We start from the raw sequence: 6,774 nt of genomic DNA, 5'->3' as shown, positions 1-6,774 counted from the left end.
GATTCTTAAAAGTACTGTCAGTGAAATTGATAGAGACAATAGTTATCTAATTTAGCATGATTCAGTATGATTGATTTAATCCTATAAGGAGATATTATGGGCCAGAACTTGAAACAAGGTACTAAGAGGAATTGAGAAGACAATGGTTAAATCTAGTTTAGCATTGATTTAATCCTACAATAAATAATGGTTTCTTAGCATTATAATGATTGGTTTGTACTCGGTGTGGAGCTTATAAGCTAGAAGCCTCAACCAGAGTGATTCAGAGACAAGTATACAGAAAGCTGTAGGCTAAAGGCTGGAGCATAAACCCTTGGACTCAGACAGATTCATCCTATCTCACACCACCTTGGTGGCAGGCTCTCTTCCTTTGCTTCTCCACTGAAACCAAGACTCCAGAAGGCCCCCAGAAAACTAGCCAAGCCTCAAATGAAGGAGATAACTTTGGAGACAATAAAGGATTTATACTTTAACCCCTGGCTACTTGTGTGGTGGTTACTGAACTGAAATGAAGGCTGCTCCTAGAGACCTCAAGAAAACCTCAACAGAGAACACTACATTTTAGAGAGAACACTACACTCAATCATTATTTTAGAGTATTCTATTTCATTATGGGCACTAAATATATTTTTTAGAATTAGCATCTTTATTTTTATATCACCTATATTTCCTATTATGTCCCTCTTCTAATCCTCTTGGTATAACAGAAACATGTGTGTGATGTGTATGTGTGGGTGAGAGAAAGAGATAGACCGACCAACAGAAACAGAAAGACAGAGACAGAGAGAGAAAGAGATAGCACCATATAACTAAATGAGACACTCTAGCAATGAAGGCAGAATAAGAATGTGTCTTATGTATCTCCTTTGGAATCAAGGTTGGTCATTATAATTTCAGAACATTCAGGTTGATTCAGTGGTATTCTTTATATTATTGTAGCCATTGTGTAGATTATTTTCCTTATTAAATTTGCTTCTCTTTTCATCACTTCATCTTTCCCTATGTTTCTCCAAATCCACAGTATTCATTGTTTTTATTATTTTTATGGCATAATAAGGTTTCATTACTTTCATCAACCTTTCTAGTGTTTATCCACTTATATAGTTACTCTCCAAATAATAGAGATATATTCATTTTCCATCTTAGGCTCTTAGAATATGATCGGTCAGGGATGAGGAGAAATCTCTGTGACCACTCCAGTATCTTTGCCAAAGAAACCTCAAATGGGGTAATAGAGTCAGACTTGACTAAAATGACTGAACAACACATACACACAAGTACATGTAAATATATGCACACATGCATATACCCATTGCACATATGTATATATGCATGTTTATACACTCATATTACAACTGTGTGAATAGATTGTACACATCTATGTAATGGTTACTTTATATGTAATAGTCATTTTATATAGTGTTTTAAGTTTTTCAGAATACTTTATATGTTATCTAAGTTTTTCATTTTATCCTCATAAGGTAGATGTTATTAAATTTATATTTTACAGATTGATTTTATTATCATTTCTACCCACGTGAAAAATATGAGACATATACATGGTCACTTTTAAATATCTGAGTTAGGATTCAAATTCAGTTCTTCATGATCAAAAAATGCAATTTTTTTTGTAGTATACAATATAGACTCTTAGTTATTTCATATTTTTTTATTCTAATAGCTTCAATTTAAGTGCTTCTTTGCCAGAATGAAAACTGAAAACAAGTATACAAAACAGTTGATTACTAATTGTATATTGATAGCAGTAAGTTTTCACAACACCAAATAAACTAATTCTGAGTTTTTAAAAATTTAATAGTTCCAGCTTTTTCAGTAGTTATCAAAATACAAAAGAAAAAAAAAAGTAAAACCTTATTTTTTTAGATGATAAATCTGATCCTTGTACAAAAAAAACTTGGTAAAGAAAATATTAAGGCAGCTAGGTGGATCAGTGGATCAAATGCTGGGCTAAGAGTCAAAAGAATTGGAGTTGAAATCTGGCTTCAGATACTTACTAGCTTTGTTATCCTGGGCAAGTCACTTACTTCTGTTTGCCTTAGTTTCCAATGACAAACCACTCTAGTATCTACCAAAAACAAAACAAAACAAAAAGTCCTCCCAAAACAAAACCCAAGTAGGATCATGAAGAATTGAACATAACTAAAACAATGACAAAAGGCATTTCACAATATGCAGATATGGTGATTGTTCCAAAGAGGACTTGTAGAATGGAATGACTACACAAGCTCCCTTGCTCAGTTATTTTCTTTCAAAACCTAGATATCATGGAGAAATACCCAGTGTTTTTGGCTGTCTTCAAAATACCAAGGCAACACAGACTGGAGAGATTTCTGTAGTGGTTTCAAACAGAAGCAACATGCACTTGACCAAAATTAAAAGGCTGGTTTTTGTTTTCCAAATATATCAAGAAGCTCTTCTCAAGGTTTATGGCCAATCATCCTTGTTTTCTTACTAAGAGTTATTTAAGTATAATGGAGAACAAATCACATTGACCTAAACTGCAGGGGGTGGGGAGATCTAGTGATAAATGGCTTATGATTGAACATCTAATGCTTTCAATGCGCAACTTACTCTGAACCACAAGCTTTTTTATCATCATTTTTTAAGTTTCAAAAGAGAAGCCACAGACAATTCTAATAGCCTGATATTCAAGTTATTGCTACAAAACCTACACCAAGCATAAATTTTTTCTTATATATTCAAATACATTACTTGTCTTTTAAAAAAAATACTGAGTTCAGATTACAAATTTATGCTGTTGAGTCGTTTTTTTATAATGTCTGACTCATGAACACTATTGGGGTTTTCTTGGCAAATAAAAAAGAGAGGTTTGCCATTTCCTTCTCTAGCTCATTTTGCTAAGAGCTAAGGCAAAACTAAAACCTAAGGCAAATGGTTATAAGTTACTTACTCAGAGTCACATAGCTAATAATCAAGAATGGATTTATATAAGTCTTCTTGACTCTAATGCCAGTGCTCTACTCATTGTGCCTCCTTGCCAAACTTCAAAATGGATCTCAATATAGATGTAACAAGAAAGCAGAAGTAATAGTCATATTTGCTGTTGCATGTTAACTCCCAGAAACCCAAGTGTCAATATGCTTAAAATCCCTTCTCAGTACTAAAGGATGATTTGACTTTTTTTTTTTTTTACACAGTAAAAAGGTAAGTAAAATTAAACAGAAGTGCCAGAAACTGTCCCACTGGAAACTAAAACTATTTGCTTTCCCCAAGATATCTGTTTGTAGGTCTGTATTTGTCACATTTACAGCATAGAGAAATACTTACTGTGATAAGAGGTAGGAAAAACAGTTTCCAGAACTCAGTACAATAAAGCAAAATTGTTTGCTACTTGGGAGTAAAGCTAAGAGTGAACAGGACAGAATTACAGGAAAGAGGGAAGAACGTTTATTGTTTCATTTCTAATTTCAGAGCTGGTTGAACTAGTCCTCCATAAATCCCATCTAGTGGCACAATGGCTTGAATAGACCAATTTCTGTGCTGAAGAGAATTCACTCCCAAATTTATCTGTAATTTCAGCTATATTCATGGTATTAGAAATCCTGTTTATTACCACACTGTAATAAGACAGCTTCTTTGAGATCATCCTCTGTCAGTCAGTTCTGCTTAGGTCTCATTTGCTCCTTCTCTATCATAACTGTCAACTAGAAAAATCAGTATTTCTGTATTCTTGTAGTAGTGGTACCATGGGGATTGGATGATATCCTGGACACCCACATTACATACTGTGAAGCAAATGTTTTTGTATTCTACAGTTTTTACAATGAAATCTATCATGGGATTAATAATTACTATTTCACTCAGCTTCAGCTTGTGCAAAATAATTCATGTGCAAATAATTTTGTGCAAAATTCTTTCCTGCATTGTGTTAGGACCTTTTTTTTTTTTTTTTTTTTTTTTTTTTTTTTTTTTTTTTTTTTTTTTTTTTTGCCAAAGAGGCTCTTGAAAAGGTGAGCTAATATATTCCCCATATTCCAAGTATGTTGTGTTGAATGTTGGCAAAAGAAACCTCCTTGTTCCTGAAGTTCTGGGTTTCCCATGTCCTCACCCATCAATGGCTACTACTGACTCTCTAGGTTTCAGCTGGTTTCAGTTCCACTATTTTATAAATTCCATAAACTCTCTATGGATATTCTTAATTATTCATTAAAAAATACTGACCTTTACTTACCCTTTGTATATGGTTTCATACATCTTTGAAGCTGGGCCCTGTAGGGGGAAGACACTGTGCCTACTCTCTTTACTGCATCTGTCTGCATATTCATGCAAGTGATTTGGACCGGGTTCGGGTTTAGGTAGTCTGGTTTCTGAGAGCTGAGGACAGACATTCTGTTCTCACATTCTTTGGCCCATTAAACCCTCATGTCTTGGAGACAATTTAGTTAGAATTTAAATTATGGCTCTCTTCTAAAGTTTCTCCCAAAATGGGGAATAAAAAATATTCAATATATAACTCAGGAATGGAATTTATTCCTACTCAGAGAATAAATACTAAACATTAAAGTTCACAGAGAATATCAACAGAGTGAGTTATAAGAAGAGTCAGTAACTTACCATAAAATTATTACATTCTGCTGGAAGGCTGCCATACTTTATCAGAACTTAGAGCATTTTGCAGAACTGCTATTAAAGAATTTTACATTATCAACTCAGCTCTGCACTGTCGAAACAACTTCCACATTTTTGTTATGATATGGACAAACTTGGGCCAATCCATTTGTTGGGGTTATCCTCTTTAATATTGCTGGACTAGGTATTAGAGATCATTCCATTCTTAAAATTCTGCCATAGATCAATAAAATTCATGGCACCTGGAATTCTTGTAGGTTGCTTCTAAGGCTGGACATGTCGAGCTCAGGGTAGATGTTCATTTGCTTAATATCAGAAAGAATAAATAGGGAAGGAGAAAAGGTACACAGGAATCCAAATGTGAGGTCCCCCCTCTACTAGCTGTCACATAAGCAAGATTTCTAGGAAGTTGGATTGGATTGAGCCAAACTGGAAATTTTAGAATTACATTATTGTTAGAATCCTAGTGTTAACTCAATGGAATTGATACAATGCTCATTGGTTCACACATTAGAGCAAATCCTTACAAGGTGTTAAGTCACTAGTATTGATAGAAACAATGCTTAAGTTAACACCTTTGAGAGTTTACACATTAGCTCACACATTAGTCCACACATTTGGGAGATTTCAGGGTTCAGTATGAAATATCCAAATTCACACCTCCTATAATCCCACTCTCAGAGGAGGAGTCAACCTTTGAGTTTACACCTCTGAAAGAGCATAAAAACAGCTGAGCTCAGTCAGGAGAGTTCAGTTGAAAAGACTGAGAGGGGAGCGTCAGTTGGAGATTGAGAAGCCACGAGTCGGAGTTGAGCTAGAGGCAGAAGCTGCAAGAGCTCTTGGAACCAAGGAGGGAGAGAGGCCTCTAAGAAAGCTAACCAAGCCCAAGGAAAGAGACAAGGCTTGGAAGGAGAAAATAAATGTTTGGATTTTATCAGCTGGCTGCATTTGAAGTGATTATTACTCTGAACTGAAACTAAGGCTGCCTCCAGAAAACCTCCCCTGAGAAACCTGCACCTAGAGAGAACCATCATATATTATAAAAAAGAAGAGAACACTACACATTATAGTATCTGGAAAGTCAGAAGAAGAGCTTGGTAGCTGGAAGCTCTCCCTTTTAAATATATAGTCTCTGCCATGGAGTAGGAAAGGAGGAAGAGACCATTCAAGTTTGCTATGTCATTCCAAAGCAGCAGGTTTCAGGATAGGGTTACCATATTATCAGAAGCAGGCCCCCAGACTCCCATCTAAGAAGATATTCTCTAAAGTGTCCTTGTTGCATTAGTATTCATGCTTGCTCCCCAAGACACACATACACATATACACATTCTACAACATTTCCCAATTAATCCAATTATTACTATCTATCCATAGAGAGTAAAACATATTGAGTCATTCTACTACAGGGACTAGTGCAGATTAGGAATTAAATATTATCTTAAATGTGCTCATAAAAACATAAGAAAACATTAGTAGTTAATTAGAAATTAATGCTAAATGCTAAGTATTGTCTTTGGATAGAAGCAACTATACCACTTTCATTGTTAATATGGCAATTAACTATGTTGCCCACAAAACACAGGTGAATAAATACTTTATAAAGAATTGCATTCTGTGGAAACTCAGCAGGCCTTTTTGTTTAAGTGTGATTTTCATATCATTTTGAAAAACGATCTTAATATTCTGTTATTTTGACTGCACTAATTGCAGTTGTTCCTTGAAAGAAAGAGACTTGCCACAGGCCAAATTTTGCTCATGGATTCTTTCCAGAAGCAAAAATGTGCTTCTGTGGAATTCTCAAGATATTCATAAGCAAAAGCATTCATAAGTCATTGTATGTGTCTCATGGGGAGAGTTAAGTTGAAGGCCTTAGAAATTTGGCCAAATATCAAAGTGCCAGAAGCTTTATGCCATAATTGATAATTGTTGCCTTCTTTATGCGACTTTCTCTCTAGATTTTTCTTAGTTGTTCTTCAACTGAAAAGTGTAGAGGGTGCAGATAGTGGGGGAACTCTGGATAAGGTATAAGACCCTTCAGCCCAGAGGAAACCTGCTGTGATTGATGAGATAATGGTTCTCTAGTTCACACATACTTAGTGTGATGTAATGATGTAATCATATTGAGGTATTTAAGGACTGAGAGGACTAAAAATCAGACTCTCC

At 35.1% G+C, this 6,774-nt stretch overlaps 1 pseudogene; it reads right to left on the bottom strand.

Annotated features, from left to right (window-relative positions):
- Positions 1-3,429: 3,429 nt before the first annotated feature.
- On the bottom strand, positions 3,430-4,013 carry LOC127557111 (ADP-ribosylation factor 1-like; annotated as a pseudogene).
- Between the last annotated feature and the right edge of the window lie 2,761 nt (positions 4,014-6,774).

This window comes from Antechinus flavipes, chromosome 3 (assembly GCF_016432865.1).
Source record: "Antechinus flavipes isolate AdamAnt ecotype Samford, QLD, Australia chromosome 3, AdamAnt_v2, whole genome shotgun sequence".
Lineage (NCBI taxonomy): Eukaryota > Metazoa > Chordata > Mammalia > Dasyuromorphia > Dasyuridae > Antechinus > Antechinus flavipes.
The sequence above is the reverse complement of the archived record's forward strand: the minus strand, read 5'-3'. Positions and strand labels throughout refer to the sequence as shown.